This window comes from Solenopsis invicta, chromosome 3 (assembly GCF_016802725.1).
Source record: "Solenopsis invicta isolate M01_SB chromosome 3, UNIL_Sinv_3.0, whole genome shotgun sequence".
NCBI lineage: Eukaryota > Metazoa > Arthropoda > Insecta > Hymenoptera > Formicidae > Solenopsis > Solenopsis invicta.
In genome coordinates, this window is record NC_052666.1 from 24,699,662 (window position 1) to 24,717,227 (window position 17,566).

Here is a 17,566-nt window from a genome sequence, read left to right on the forward strand (position 1 = left end):
TAAGATTACTTTTTGGAATTCTGTTCCTTGTGCTGGATTAACCACTTGAATTTTTTTATTTTTTACTTAGGTGCGAATAAAGCATTATTAAATTATTTTATAGATTATATTCTATGAAAATGGAGTAAAGGAAAAGTTTACAAAATAAAAAGATTCCTTTCGGTCAAAAGAAAATTTACGAAAGAATTAGATGGAAAATTTTGCGATTTGTGAGATCAAATCATATCAAATCTTTGATAATATGTCTTGATAACAAATCGAATAAAATCCAATCTGAAATTTCCATCTCGAATCGAATCGACATCTTTGATTTGAAATTAGGAGATTGATTCAAAATTTAATTATTATGATGAATCGAAATCCTCGGACTATTCGAATTCGAATTTTTCACACTCAAAAACAAAACAAAACGAATTGAATCTACTATTAGGTTCAAATTCGAGCTATATATAGTATATTTGCACACTTCTCTAGTAGAAACTCCGAAGTTGCGATTTCACATTTCTTCCAATTCGTCGACCGATAAAAGCACGGCTGGCGCCGCGGCGCCGTGTTGACGCAGTCACGTGGAGTGCAGCAGGGTGGCTTCTGCACGCGTGCGTTTCAACGCGGAACGCAGTTGCATGCGTTTCATCCCGTGCACGAGCTGCGACGGTGAAAACGCGAGGCTCAGTCGCCGAGGCGAACGTACGCGGGTACCAAGGCGCGCCGCGCTATGCTGCGCTATGGTAGCATGCAGGGCGTGGCAGCGTGCAGAGTTGCAATCGTGCCGCGGTTATGCCGCGCGGTAACCGAACCGACACAACTGCACGGGCCGCGCGCGAAAAATGGTCCTGCAGAATACCGGCGTGATTACGGTCTGTCGCAACGAGGAAGCCACAATCGCGCGGCCTTCCCCGCAACCGTTCTGCGTAAAAAGGCTGCGGGAAATGTGCGGCGCGCGCTTTACACGGTAAATTCGGTGCCATGAAAATAAAACAACTGGGCGCTTTATATAATATAAAACGTTCTTCATTCATTTGACAATTTTTCTCAACTTTGAACCTGTTTTTTTTTTCTTTTTTACGTTAGTAACACAATGACGAAGGTGACACTTGACGATTCTGGTAACAATACTTCGGTCGATATGGCATCTCTTTTATTCGGCAATCGATGTCTGTTACGTGACTGGAATTTCTCACGGCAATGATATGCTCTAGCCGTTGGCGACTAACGGTATTCCAACCAGGTAGCGTCATAGCTATACAGCGAATTTGTCCTTAAGTTACGGAGCCAAGCGAAGCGTGGCGAAAACTCGATTACGATTGTTTATATATTTAAAAATTAAATATTAGTAATAATACAGATTTAAAAACATACGTAACTTAGGCACTTGTTTATAACATAATTTTTCAGAAAAACTTGTGCTTCGGAGCTCTATCGTGATATCTTTTACAGAAGTACAGTATTGATGCACTTGCGTTGTTTTTTTATGAAAGGTAGATACGTTTGACAATGCAATTGTCCCACAATGAGCCAACATAAAATCAACATAAACCGTGTAACAGTTTTAACGTGCAAACGCGCGAGTATATATTCTTTTAAAATGACGCAAGGGTCAAACGCGATAGAATGGTGCCCTTAATATGCAAGATACGGCCAGAACGTCTGCTACGCCATGTGCGAGCTTATCTACCTACACACATGCTGGCATCTACAAGTCATGTACCTGCCTATCTTTCTACCTACCTACCTAGCTACCTACCTATCTACCTACCTATCGACATTAAAAGCCCTAAGACTGGTCCGCGGTTTCTCTGCCGCCGTAATGGCGGAGATATCAGTAAAAGGGTTTTAGGCCATTGTAACATCATAAAGAACCCTTTAAATTATATCTAGAGGACTGTAATGTAAATTTGAAAAATAATTTACTTGTGCAAATTGGAAATTTCATAGGTTAATTCTATTAAAAAGATACTAAATTGAAACTAAAAGGATATTCGTTAGATCCATCAAACATTCTTCCTATTCAAATCACAAATTCAATCGCGATGATAATAATTCTGATTGATAATTCCAGAATATATTTAGTATGTATACTTCTTGTTGATACGATTAAAAGATTTTTCTCAGTGTATAACATTTTCAATGTTCGAGGAGTAGATGATTGTAATATAAAGATTAATGGAAACTCAGTCATTTGCAGTCCCTGATAAATGCATTAAAGACATTTCAATTTCGCGAGCAGCAAGTTAAATTTAACGGCAAATCGCCATATCGTAGCAGTGGAAATATCTGTGACGTAATGTATCATATTGTGTATTGTATTTGGCAAATTGAATAATTAGATTTGTATAGATGGAACTCGATGTTCACGCGAGTTCAATGACTCAATGAAGAAAATTACGAGAAGGGGCGCAAAGGAATCCGAAAGGTGACCGCTTTTCTTTTCTTGCCGACGCGCGTGGATAAATTTCGCAGCCGTGATGCCGCAGAATTATCGCATCGTGCGCATTCTGAAATCATTCGCCGCCGAGCCCTGACTCGCAAACGCAAAGCTCATAATTTCGCGCGTCTCAATACCCTATTAGCATTTTGCGAAGGCAAAGCGAAGGGGGCGCGAAGGGGATATTAAATTCAATGTGCAAGAAACTTTCTCTTCTGTATTTACGTGCGTTCTTCTGACGCTTTACGATTACGCTTTGCGAATTTGTACTGCATGCAGTTCCTATGCAGATCCTGCATGCGCAGGATCGAACCGATAACGATTCATCGGTTAAAGAAAATTTGTGAATCTCGTGGCTGTTTGAACTCGCTCAAGAACTGTTTGAACGATTCAAACGAGTATTCGAGAGAGTATTCAGAAAAGGAAAAGTTTGTATATTACATCTCTGCAAAAAAATTTCAAAATACTTTTCTTACTATTACGTTATGAATAATGCGAGCAGATGTAAAATTTTAACCTTAAACTGTAAAAAGCACTACGCATGAATTTGAGATCACTAAAGTATATAGTGTTACACAATTTAATGTTAACTTAATGTGAGAAAGTTTAATACACGATTTGTATAGCAAATTGAATGAAGTAGTTCTCCTCGGTTTATTCACATAAATAAATTTTCTAGAATAGAGTTATTTTTTATAGAGAAAATTTCTTACCAAAAAAATTGGTATCAATTTGCGTTAACTCTTTATTCATACATTTTGTTAAAAGCAATAGAAACCGACGCGATTAATCGCAAGGTACTTGAATTGAATAAGCTTACTTAATATTCCTTATTTAAAAAAATATTTATTAATTATTATTAATAAATTATTATTTATAAATTATTTAATAGAGTTTTTAATAATAGACTTTTAAATCTATTTAACATTAAAGAAGTAAATTCAGTAGACCTTAACCCGAGTACTTTAAATTGCTACTGATAATGAAATAGAAAAAAATTACATTTTGTTATGATGTTTATTAGGATGGAATGACTAAATATCCCTATTTCGAGTACAATCATTCATTTTGATTTTTAAATCAAATTATCAAGATTTTCCGCGTAAATAAGTTTCGATTCGTGTTGTTAATCACACTTTAATTGAAGGCGACTCACCGACCGGTAACAATCTGATATTTTAATATCGCGAACTTATGATCGCACTCCGTAAATTTCAACACCTGTGTAGTCCTAAACAATTTCTATACGTGTGGAAATCACAAATACGTATCTTGCAGCTTGCGTTCGTCAAGGATATGTACATCGTTTCAAATAATATTTTACAAATTGTTAAGAATAAACTTTTTAAACAAGTTTTCAGCTGAGAGTTAAAAGATGATTTTAATATGATCTTGTTAAGAAGAAGTAAACTAAAAAATGAGAAGCGGTGACACATCTTTTCGGAATTTTTCGCTCGAGAAACGTTCGGGAACATTCGAATTTGACCTTCTACCCATTCGGGCCCAAATTCTTTCGCCAGTGTGAGTAATCTTGCGGCGTGTGTTCGGAAAAGAAGACGTGCTCATGCAAAATCACGCCCATGCATCGAAGTACAACTTCGACCTTTGCCACGAGGTAGCGACATTTCCCACAGACTTACGTTGGTTTTCCCTACGTTCTACGGTGAGATTCTAGTCCCAGAGTACATGTACACCACTGAAGGTCCGTTTACGATCCGCCGAAGACAATTCACTTCACAAAATGGAACGAAATCCGAACTGAACTCACGCGCGCGCGGACGCGGGGCCGCCGATATAGCAATAGCGCGCTCACGAGGCAGCCGGAAGACGACGACGACGACGACGAAGAGAGGAAGGAAGCGCAAGACGTTGTGATATCAGACGAGAATTCGCGGCGAGAAGAATGGCAAGGAAGAGAGAGAATGGAGTAAAGGATCTGGGAATTGTCCTCAGGGTCACGGAGCTCCTTCCCTCCGGCCCGCCGCTACGTGACTGAAGAACTGGACTCTCTCTCTCTCTACGCCCAGGTGAACGGCGCGCGTTTACCTGAGAAAGAGTGCCTTCTTCTCTCCCCCGTTGCGGAGCGCAGGAGAGAGAAAAGGAGGCAGCCGTGAACGTAGGCGCAGGAAAGGTGGAGGAGACACTCGAGAGCGAATCGCGACGCCGGAGAAGGCCGAGCGCGGAGGCATCGCTCTTGTTTGTTGCACGGCACCGTCGTCGCGGGGGTAGCTCTCTGTACTCTGTACGGTACATTTAAATACCTGTCACGTGGCGGGCCGGATTGCTGCAAAATGACGTCAGGACGCGAGCGTGACTCGCGATGGAGAGGACAGACGTGAATTCGCTTCACATTTCGCTCAGGAATCCGTTCGGGGCGATCGTATAATGGCGGCCTTCGGAGGCGTGGAGGCCAAAGATATCTTTTCGAAGCCCGTTCAGAATCGTTCTGTCGTCCGAATTTTACTCGTTTCACTGAGATCTATATTTCAACGATTTTCATAAAAGAAATAAAACAATTTCAACGATACTGTTATTATATTTTACAATAAAACAAACAAGTAAGATAACAAGAGCGGGGAAATTAATTTTGTTGTTTATATTAATTGCAAATTTTCTAAAGACAATACAGATGTTTTGCTAACGCGAGTTACCTCGCCATAATATTGTCAAACACTTCTGCATTCCAAAATAGCATCCTAGTTTGAAACCGGTTGGTTTGTACGAGTGCGTAGACACGCTCATTGAGGGATAATATCTTATTCTAGTGGATGTTTTCTCCATATGTCGATTCTAATCCCGTACTCGTAGGAAGGCAGACAATCGAAGGAGAGCCTTTCTATTCGTGAAAACGGCCGTGAACGTAGCACGAAGGCGGAATAGCCGGTAGAACTTGAGCTTGATCGCGGCGCGGCGGTGCTACGCCAGAGGTTCGCACTATTACCGAGAGTAGGTATGCCTCTAGAATTGTCACGAGTGGCCAAAGTAATGTGAAAGAACCACGATTTTATGACATTTCTTTGCAATTGTTTGCTCATAAAAATTCTTTTTTAGCTTAATTTCGATTTCTATATTCTTTAAAAAATTGCAACCTAGACTTATTATCTAGGCAACACGCATACATTTAAAAGATATCTTAAAAATTTCTTTTAGACATGCTGTCTGAATATTATCTATAAAACAATTTATATTTTTCAGTGAGACGTCACTAAATTTCTGGAAGAATTAATAACATTTATAATAATAAATAACGTAATAATAATATTATATAAATATTTTATAATAAATAATAATAATAATTTATAACAATAATAATATAAATGATATAACAAAATAATAATATAACAAAAATTAGACGAAAATCTGTCAGAAACTGCATCGAGGTGAATAAGTTTTTACAATTCTAAGCCAGAGGCTTCAAGAACACTTTTGTTAACTTTTCTTCTTTTACAGTACTTTAATAAGTTTCTTTTCAATTTGCTAAAGTGACACGGATCGTAAAATGTTCAGAGATAGCGCCAAGCGCGACTCGGCATGCTAACGGGTTAAGTAGGCGTGCGATTGCAGCAAGTAGGTGTTTCGCGAAAAGAGACATCGATGCTCGCGCAGGAAAGGTCGTCGAGCCAGATCGTTGGCGCGGAGTCACGCCACGCGGGTACGACGACCGCGCGGGCCGGTGCGGATTTCTTTTTCTTGCGCGCACCTGAATGAAAGTTGTAATTGAGCGAGAAGCTGGACGTGCGCGAGCCGACCGTATCAGCATTCAACGTTTCGCGCTTACGCGCGTCGATAATTTGGAGAGATCCGCTCTTTAGATCGTCGATTAGAAATCATCGGGAGATGCGTCACTTAATTGTCGTACGTCGTACCCTCGTAAATACAGGAAGCTTGATTGCGCGAAGCAATTTTTTAACGCAAAGACCGAATTTTATATAAAAAGAAAAAGATTGCTCTGTTTGTACAATCTTCACTCGTTTGCTTATAGTGAGTTCTAGACTGGAAAAAATATAGAAGTAAAAATTAATGTTTCTGCGCGCGCAAAAAAAGTGAAACCTTTCAAGTGCAAATATTCTCTTCTTTTATTCACGAAAAGAGAATTGCACACGATAAATAAAAGTTAACGCAACGTCTATATTTTCATCGAGGTACGATCGCCTAATTGCCTTCGTTGAGGTTCAAGTGTCGTCTTTTTCCTTCCACTCGTTCTAATTGCAACGGACGTAACACTTTTTACCAAGCGTGACTGCGGCGTCGGAATTACGCAAGAGGAGCGAGCGCATCGCCGCCGTTGCCACCGAGACGCGATCCGTCGCAATTACATTTCAACTCTTGCGTTCCAACCTAACATGAAAAGCGTATGGAAGATAACCGCGGCGACAATCGAATGAAAGTCGGACGCGAACAATTTCGCGACCGATGGAAAAGAGAAAAAGAAAAGCACGTAAAGCGCGCTCCGTTAGCGTTTTATCGGGTCTGCTGCACTTCGAGGCGTTCAACCCGGCAACTCGCTGCGAGCGCACGCGAGCGAGCCTTTGAGCGCCGGGCGACTGTTTATAAATAAAACGGAACCATCATCCTTAAGTTGCTTACCAAGCCAGAAAACGCAATCAAAGGGTGCTGGCATCGGCCTGCACGAGACGCTGGTTTTGTTTCAAGCAATATGCTCGATCATTATTTGCTCGAACGTTGCCGATTTTACAAATGTTTATCTATTCTGTTGACTCGCGAAGGTACAAAGGATCGCTGATAAATTGCAATAAAGCGAAACACTTAATGTACGTATATTATTAAACACGATAAGTTTGTATATTGATTATTACCTACGCAGAAAAATGTCAATAGGATCAAAGTTTGGTTTGAAGAAATAAGTAAGGCTGAGAAAGAAATGTATAGCAAGGTCTGGGATAAGGATTGAAATATAGTGAAGGGAAATGTATTGAGAAAATTGCGGAAAAAGAAAGAAAAAAAGCGATGGATAAAGACGAAAGAATAAGAAGTCTCTTACAAGCTTGTTAATGTAAAGCAAATAATGGTTCGGAAATCCAAGGAGCAATCGAGCGAGAATGGCAACGCTTAAATCCACATTAATTTAAACAATAATTATATTTTAAATAAAAAGGAATACATCTGAATTATGATGTATACTTCAATTTTATTTGGTTTTCTTCACTTGTAGATATAAAAATTAAATAACTGGAAATTTTAGTTATAAAAATGTTCTTGATTCAACAGACGAGTTAAAAGTGATAAAAAGCAATATTAAAGTTAAATTTTATACGAATTGGTTATTCTATGTGTTACTAATCGCAAACGTGTCGTTGTCATACATATTGATCAACATAACAAATCCTTCCAAAAAGGCAAATGGAATACTATACTGTAATGTCCAAAGAAATTTTTAGTAAAAATGCACAAACTTGGCAAAATGGAGTTAAATGTACGATCTCTTTCTTAGTACACAAGAAACTATAAAAATTGTATAATATATAATAATAGTCTCAGGATGTTTAGATAGACAGCTCAATATGATCTTAAAAAGAAGTATAGGATTCATTTAAAAAATCGTATTTTATTATACAATTCATTTAGAAAATTAATAAAAAATATTAAAATTGGTATTAAAATATTCAAAAAGTAACTTGTTACAAATTGTAATAGAACATTTACATGCTACTAAAGGAGAAAGTGGTATTATGGTCGTGTAGATATTATGAGTACTCGTATTATCTCCGTCATTAGGAGGGATTGCTAATAATTATTTATGGAATCATTTGTTTAGTAGCCTGCTGTTATAAGAGGTTCGTGTCGCATGCTCCAACATACTTTTACTCAAATGTATTGGAGCGCGAGTAAGAGTATATTGAAGTTCGTGCGACGCGAACGAATTTGTAATGGCGCAAATATATAATAGGTGACAATTATATTATTATAAAACGCGCGCGCACATTTTTACTTTATTTTATTATTATATCAAAAAACTTTAATTAAATTTTATGAATTTTTAATAAATGATAAAGTACATTTAGCACTGTAATAATTTTTTTGGAGATGTCTCAGAAATACTTTAAACGAAAAAATGAAACATTAAAGGTTGTGAAATATGTGTGCAATATTTCTGAGATCTTTGGGATAGCAAAGTGTCCGCGATTTTTGTACTTGAAACCTTGCAGAAATAATGCTAAACAAACTGAAAAAAATTTGAAATATTTTTGAAATATTACCAACAAGTTATTGAAATTTTTCTAAAATATTGCTGTTTGTAATCTTCTAAATATAATAAAAATAAATGTTATTTATGAAGTATTTTAAATTTAACATACTTTAAAAGTATAATAGTATTAATAAACAGAGGATTACTAAAATTAATAAAAGTATAATAAGAATTATATAAAAAATAGAGAAAGGGATTGTGAGATAGGTATGAGATGGTGAGGTTCCATACCTTGTATAATTTGCGTGAACTAAATTCTAAGAGCAAAGTAAAATTACTTTGTTACAATCTATGTAGACATTGTAAGATGGTTAGGAGAAGGTTGAGCAAGACGAGGGAGTTAACGTTTGACGATGAATAAAAACTAGGTTTACATAATCAACGAATCATTTACATTGTAAATTACGTTTGTTCTATATATCCGATGAACTTTTACCTATAGGGTAGAACTCTATTCTATAATTATTTGCAATCCAATGTCACCGCTGTTGTCCGATTATTAGCAACTTTCGATATACGCGCCACCACTCAATTACTTATATATTTTCCTGATATTATTCACTTTGAATGATATGCGCCGATCGCGGAAGGGCAAAAAGAGACCATACGGTTTTACCTGCAAACGGGGCATCTACCATTAAAGTTCAGTGTCGGTTCAATGTCAGTGAGTAATAATTCCGATCGTTCGTTTTATAACGTTGCATCAGCGGAAGCTTACAACGCGATGTGCATTTAAACCACAGGGTGTATCATTAGGTATGAGGCATTAGCCGTATCGCTATACCGAGCAAAGTACTGTCAAGCGCTCATGACAAGACGTTGACCCGGGCAAAGAACCGTTCGATTACATTCGACTATATAGGTAAAATTAAATTTACTGGCAGTTCTTCTTCCGGAAGACCGTTATATATTGGATTTTTTTACAAAAAATCTTCTGAAACATCATTATATTATATTGGTTTCTTTTTGTTACAAAGAGTACGAAAAATCTTGAAACTTTGAAAGATACAAAATAAATCGGGACGCGCATTTTAGCACTAAAATATTTTAATTTTTTTTTAATTTAAACTCTTCAGACCTTAGTAGAATCGCTGACTTATAACTTTAAAATGATATTTTAAATTTTGTCTTAATAACGCACAACCTTCTTGTGTCTGAAATTCTATATTATAAAGATTTGTTTCGTTTTGTGATTGATGATAAATCGTCGTATAATAATAAAAACATTTCTATGGAAAGGATTGTTTTGCAAAAGTATCCAAAAATTTAGCTGGACAGCTCTGAAAATAATTTTGTCGGACTATTAAAATGATAACGCGTCCTTCCCGTGTAACTTTATATTTTTACATATCATAAAAGTGTATCAAGTAAAATAAATAATATTGCCTTGAAATTATAAAAGTTAGCCATTCTGTTTAGGCTTTAATCCCCTAGCTTAATTCAAAGTAAATGTTATTAATTTAACTAAATTTTTACTAACCGAATACAGATTGCATGTTAGTCGTAAGCTAACGTAATTCCAAAGACTTTAACGAGAAGGGTTACAGGGAAAGTAGAAATCAAACAAGCAAGCCGAAGAGCTTGTTCTCTTAGCTTTTAAAACAAATTGCATTTTAGTTTCTCTAATGTTGTCAAATGAATTAATTGGCACTAGACTTAGAATGTATCGAGGATACAGTCCTGGCAGACAGCCTCGGACGTGATACAGTGCAAAACGATTAGGAAGTTTGGGCAGGGCGTTGACCTTCGCGCACGAGAAACCGTTCGACGTGTCCAGGCTGACGCTGAGACGTGTAGTCGCGTTAACGCTCGAATCGCTTCGGCTCGGTGTATGAGCGAGCCTCTCCTCGGGGTTCGCCTCGCCTCGCTTCGCCTCGCGCGGCGTGTCCTACAAAACTCGTGGCGAATTAACATCGAAGTATTTACGATGACCTCTTTATCCGCTAGTACACGTATACTCGCGCGTATGCGCCGCGTGCGCGTATACTGCCGGTTTCACCGAGGGACGTCGAACGGCGAATGAGATGCATAGCTGCATTCCACGCGCGGTTGCGGTCAATCCGATCATCGGCCGACCATTACCAATATCACAGCTACTAAGAAGTGTATCACTCTCTTTCGTCGAGTGTTCGGTTACGTAGAGAAGTCTAGAATGATGTTTTTGAAACCGCGAGTCGGTCGCCGACGCGGATATTGAAATCTTCTGAATTCCTCACGCAAAGAATTCAATTTTACATTTTTCTGCATGAAGAGCATTTTTTCTTACAATTTAATTTTAAAACGATTGTACCGTGAGACAATGTGGACGTCGAAGAATTTTATTATAAATTTATTAAAAGTTTACTAAATAAGTTAAAATTTTTTTAAGAATGAATTCTAAAAGAAAATTTTCCTAGTACGTGGAAAACGAATAGAATTTTCATTTAATAAAAAAATATGTTTGCCATGGAAAGATTTTCTTTTGGGGTATTTCCTTACGTTTTATTGAATATGTAAAATTGTTTGCAACTCCATGAGGACGAGAAGTTCGACTGGAAGAAACGAAAAATTCTGCGAAGCGCAGGGAAACGAAAAAATGCATTCAATCGACGATTACTGTAAATAGCTGGCATGTATTATATGCATTTCCTCTACCTTGAACTTGAACCTTGAACGTTATACGAGCGATCGCGGAATTACGATCATATTCATGCGCTTCCTCAATTCGTTCATTCAATTCGTGCATTCTTACGAAACTGCATTTCGCGTCCATCTGGGATGCTTGCTGACACGATTTTACAGCCGCGGTAACACACCGTATTCTACCATCCGGAGCATACAGCGCGCGTTAAAAAAAAAACCGTGCCCTCAATAATTGCCATTTTATTACTCCATAATTATTTTTATCGCTCAGAACGACTTTGTAGTTGTCAGAAGAATCGCCGATGTTCTTCGTGCATTTATAACTGCATTTATACCTGTTGTTAATTAGAACTTCAGGATCGTACTTAATGAATATTCACTCGGCAGACGCGAGGTGCGCAGTCAATTGTATAACTTTACCTTTCTCTTTTTTTTCCCCCTCTTTTTCTTCTGTATGATAAATTATTGTATTATCCTACAAAATTAAAACTTGGACAAATCTTAGTTTAATCTCAGATTGATAGTAAACAACCAAGAAGTCGTTCAAAAATATAAATTTACTGAAAATAATTCTTTATATAAAAAATGTGTCCGCCGTACTGAATCCGCCATTTGAAATTTTTTAAATTTGACTTTAGATTTAGTAATCAGTGACCCAAATATTGTTAAAAAATATAAGTGTATTGAAAATAATTCCTGATATAAAAACATTTATCCATCGTATTGAATCTGTCATTTTGAATTTTTCAAATCTGACTTTAGATACTTAATTAGCAACTCAAAAAATAAATAAATGCTCAATACAAATCCGTTCCATAGAAAAAATGTGCTCCTTTACGTAAGGGTTAATGAGTAACAAGTGAGCGAATTGGTATTTCTAGTGTTAAATAATATAGTCCGAATTATTAAATTATTATATATGACGTATTAATGTTATGTCAATGATTTTCTTAATCTTTAAAGAAAAAAATAAATTATAGAAATTTAGAATCTAAAAAAAATCTGAATCCAATTTTTTACACATGATTATTATAATGAAATATAATAAAAATATTTTGTTTCAAATTTTGAGCAAAGAAGCTCATTGCAACCGACGATAATAAAATCGCACGGTTTTTCAAAGTGAATTTTCGTGATTATTGTAGTCCGAAGGCGCGTTGCAAATTCCTCCCTGTCGCTCGCAGCGAATGCATTCTGAATTTTCGATCGGAGCGAAGTTTACGGTACAGTAGCGCGCACGCACGTCCATGGGAGTAGGTGACAATGACGATGCCGAAAAGACGATGCCATAAGTATGCGAAGGAGAACCGACGAAGCCAAGGATGATGGAAGCCGTAGTCCGCGAGTGGCAAGAAGTGCCAGGTGTAACGGTACCGGAGCGCGGCTATACTCCACTCGTGGACGCTACGCGCCGTCGATATCGTCATCGTCGTCACGACGATAAATATAGAGACGAGTCCAGACTTCGTCGTGCTTCCTGAGTGGCGTGTCAACCATCTCGATGGTGGCGAACACGGTGGCAAACAGGATAAGAGCAAGATAAGTCGCGTGCTCTCGGTTTACGATAAACCGAGAGTCGATACCAAACTCCACAGTCCTGAGAATCTCTCGCGAAACGAGAACGTTAGAATTAATGATTTCCGGAATTGAACGTTTAAGAATGCGTTAAGTATGACGGAATTGAATTTACCGTGACCTCGTTACACTAGCATTTTTGGGTCCGTACTCTCGGCTAATTATCGCCAAGATTTCTCCGAGGTCAATATTAACTTATCCGTCGAAATTTGCGTGTGCAGCGATACATACGTGCTGCACGGATTGCCGGAAGGTTCGAGATCAAACACTTGAATCATATAGGACGAACATTTTCAATTACTCAGTTTGATCATGAAAGAAAGTTATTAATTATGAGATTAAAAATCAGAATTACCTTTTTTTTGTTAATAACTTTAATATTTTGATTTTTTTTAGTTGATGCTTGTTCCAGAACTTTTTTATAATTGTAATTGATAACTTAAAAGCAGTTGAATAGAATGAAAAATATATAATATATATTTAAAACGTATTATTAATTTTTATTCGCCATAGTAATTTTTTGTTTCTCTCTCTCTCGCCATCGTGGGATTATTCGCGTTTTACGTTTTTATTAAAGGGTACAAAGTAACGAGGGCGATTTTCAATCGTAATTTTACTTACAATCAGTTTCAATTTTTCAACACACGATTAAAAAGTGAAATGGCAGTAACAATTGGTGAAATTGTTGTTTTTATAATTTCGGTACGTACTCTACCGATGTACGCGGCGCGGGAAATTTTGCTCGAACGCGAGTGACCCCACGGTGGTGAGTAAGTGTTAATTTTACAAAAAATATAAGATTTTCTGGAATAAGTTTTAATTACACATTTACTGGTATTCAATTCACAATAGAATTATTTGATCATGCTTTAGTGCCCGTTAAAGACTCGTCCGTGATTTAGAAAAAGTACCTTTGAAGGAAAAGACTATTTTGTAGCTTATCTTATCGAAATAAATCTACAAAGCGAATCCGGAGTTCCGTTAACCATTGTTGACACTGACAATCGCACGATTAGTAATCCAGCGGTAAGACTTGTATGGCTGATTACTATTTCCCAGTATCTCACCATTAGCGACCACTTTATCGACTTCTACTGGGAATTACAGTTATAGCGTTTAAGATGATAACGTAGTTTGAAGATTTTTATTTCACACGCCTGGATTTGCATGTTTCAATCGTTCGTTAGTGTTTGAATCTCATTAATAACGTCGAAGTAACGATGAATAAAAGAGAATAGTAATTAATAACCATGTAATTACTTTTTGTCTCATATAATTGCTTAATATACACTTATATAGGAAAATTGTTAGATTTAACATATTGTAAACGATCTATTCCAATTTTTGTGTTTAACATAAAATAAATTCGTTAGAAGATAATACAAAAATATTATGTTAAATTAGAATATGTGGAAAATTTAACGAAAAAGTTTCAATAAATTTTAATTGACTTTAACATAAATACAAATTGTTTTTTATATGTATGGTTTATTTTTAAATTTTACTAAGCGGTGAATCAATAGCGACAATGAATGCTTTAACAGCGCGTAATTATAGGAAAAAATGCTTGCCGCCTTGCATCACGCGGGCATAAGGTCGTCATCGCTTTATATAATTTCTCGAGGATCAATGTTTCCCGACGGACAGGAACTTCCTCGATCCTGAAATGATTCATATCTGCGCTTAACGCAGATACAATGGCTCGGAATGCAAGCGGGACAGAGTGGGCTCATCAAGGATGGCGAGCCGCGGCGCGCGCGACGTAATGTGGGTAATACGTAATGAGGACTACACATTCCTGAACGTTGACCGCTTTCTCTGCTCGTCTCTCTCGCGCTCGCTCGGAGAGAGATTTCTCTACGCTCGCGTCTCACTTCGATCCTTTCTCCACGCTGCCTTCGTCCTGCAGCCCATGCCGTTCGAGTCCGGTTCAGCGCGCGAGACGGGCCGCGGGTAATTCACACCGAAACGATCATTAGTTCGGGCACAACCTGTGCGCATCGCGCCACTTTGCCTGCGCCCTGGTTGCAGAATAAATGTGTTAACAATTACATAAAAAGTTATATCAGCAGAACGTAACATGACTTTGATCGCGTAAGTTTTCATATGCCGTTAAAGTGATATTATGCAAAATAAATCATAGACACCTTGCACGACTGAAATAATTCTACGAGGAATGCTTTATTCTTCCTTTCCTGAATTCCTCCGGCATTTCGTAGACGCGAAAAGCAATTCTGACACGCGGAGAGGTCTGCGGAGAATTCGCCGGTTTTAAGGATTGGCCGCAATCTAGCCTGAATCCGGTTTCGCCTTTTACGTTGCGTTATAACGCTCGTACACTTGCATACTGTGTTTCGCGTGAATGTGCAAAGGCGCATACAGTGGCATGGGGAATGAAGAACCTTAGGCGGTGGAAGCAGCCAACGGTACTTCGCGGAATGAAATTACACGTAGTGTATCCCGCGTGTTGATTACATAATCAATGTCTCGTCTCGGCAACGGATCGTCGAGAAAAAACGCTCCGATCGTTCATTGTCAGCCACGCTCGTGGTCGCTTGCCTTAAAGAAAGAAGAACGGGAAAAGTCACGTGTATTCAGGTCAATATGTGACGGTGGGATGAATTAAACCAGGTAGGTAAAAAATCACGAAGGAAAACGTACGAAGGATACGTTGAAAACGCGCGAAGGCTCGGAATCAATTTACGGAGGGGTGGTTTGGAAAAAAGAAAGAGATGTGAATCTCAGTTTGCTTTCTCACGTGGCCACATCATAAATGCAGTGAATTTATCGTGATCACTCAGCGTTTATACATATATTCATGATCGCGCCAACATTCCGCCGCGAGCTCCCGGTTAGTATGGAGCAATCGATAAGGCACAGCATCCGGCGTGTAAAAAGTACGTGCCTCGCGTGCTTGGTTGCGTGAGTTAATAAGCGATGTGAATGACTTAAAGGTATTTAACCGCGTTAAATAATGCTCGCGAGTGCGCTAGAAACTCAGTTTACTTGTTGCTGGTTACGTTGAAAAACACAAATTCCCTAATATTCTGCGTGATCGGAGAGTACAGCTTAGATCATCTGGAACTGGGGTACTTTAATGAAAGAAAATTATTTGTAACCGCAATTGAATGTTAAAATAATTATGATAAACAGAAACGCTATTTTTATAATTATTATCACTATCACATTAGTAACGATAATATACAATGTGTCACACTAATAAAAAAAATGATTGCAGTTATAATTTAAATTAAATTTAGTTGGCACCAAAAATGACTACAAAATTATTCATTACTTTATTTTTATTCGTTAACACTTTGATTAACACTCAATCCATTTTCATAATCGAAAGACGAATAGATTGTGAATTTTATTTAAACTTTGTGCTGAAGCTTTATTATATCTTTTATTTGTTCTATTAAGATTGTACTTGTTTTATTTATTACATTGTTTCTATTCCAAATTATGTAGTATTTTTAATTTTTGAGTAGTTTTTTTTTAAACTTTAAAGCATTTTATTAACGTCGTTTCTTAACGTCTTATTTGCCTTAATATTTATTATGTTATTATGATATGTACTCACTGTGATTATTTTGTTAATTTATCGTTACGTTAATTCTGTTTCTTATACGTATGTTACATGATAATTTAAATTTGTACAATTACCGCTGAAGAAGACTCTGTGTTTTGATATTTGTTTCAATGTTATTTGATATGGTTATGAATAAATAAAAATGATTTAAATAGCTTATATTATTTTGTTGGTTATTAATCGTTGACCTCCCATAATTATATTTATTATTTTATTTTACTTTTTATTTACTTTATTATATTAAATGTATTATATTATCTATACACAATTTCAACCATTTTTCTATTAGTGTAGCACATTGTATGTTGTTATTACTAACATTAGAGCAATAATAACTATGAAAATAGAAAGTTTTTAATTATAATTATTTTAATATTTAATTGTAATCACAAATATCAAATGCTTTTTTCTCAGCATACATATTCAGAGAAATAAATTTATTTTCAATTTATTGTATATAAATATAATATTATACTTGTGAAAAATGTATAATTATTTTATTTTAATCTATTAATCCTTATAAATTAATTAAACGATTAGACATGTTAATTAGAGCGTGAATCTGTACATATCAGAAAGTACATAGAAAGTGTATCGAAAGTACGCGTATCAGTACGATCGAATCGTCTGTCATGCGTAACTTTCTGCAATGATATCGAAAAGATTATTTAATTTTGAACTCGATAGGGAGTGAAACGTACAATAACAAATTTATGACAAGAAATAGAAAATGTTCACATGACAATAAAATAGATAACAAGTAGCACATACGAAAGAAAAACTTGCAAATTAATACACCGTGGGCGCGATAGGATGTAGGAATGGACTCATGCGGAGGAAAAATAGCCATTATTTTCATATCCCCCTCGTTTTCGCTCGAAAGAACCAGGAAAGGAGTTTCCGCGTGGTTGTTGTTATAATCCACCGATGCCATGCAATGTACTTTGGGCGGGAGCTTTGAAGGTAAAAAAAACGGCACTCAAAGTATAGTAATCTAGAAGAATACTATGGAAATGCAAATAATAAAAAATACACATGATTTATAATAACAGCAAAAATCATATTTTTATATTTCTATAATGTTGTTATATAAAATTTGCTAAAAAGCTCGTTTATTGTCAATCGATGTGTTTCCTACAAAAAG

The 17,566-nt window shown here is 36.8% G+C and overlaps 1 protein-coding gene across 2 annotated transcripts in view; it reads right to left on the minus strand.

Annotated features, from left to right (window-relative positions):
- The window catches only part of LOC105197255 (sushi, von Willebrand factor type A, EGF and pentraxin domain-containing protein 1), a 49,867-nt gene extending 45,371 nt beyond the window's left edge, over positions 1–4,496 (minus strand). For both annotated transcript variants that reach the window (XM_039447645.1, XM_026136846.2), the window contains exon 1: positions 4,066–4,496. The gene's annotated coding sequence lies outside the window, so the exon portion shown is untranslated. The remainder of the gene's footprint in view (positions 1–4,065) is intronic.
- Positions 4,497–17,566: the final 13,070 nt, after the last annotated feature.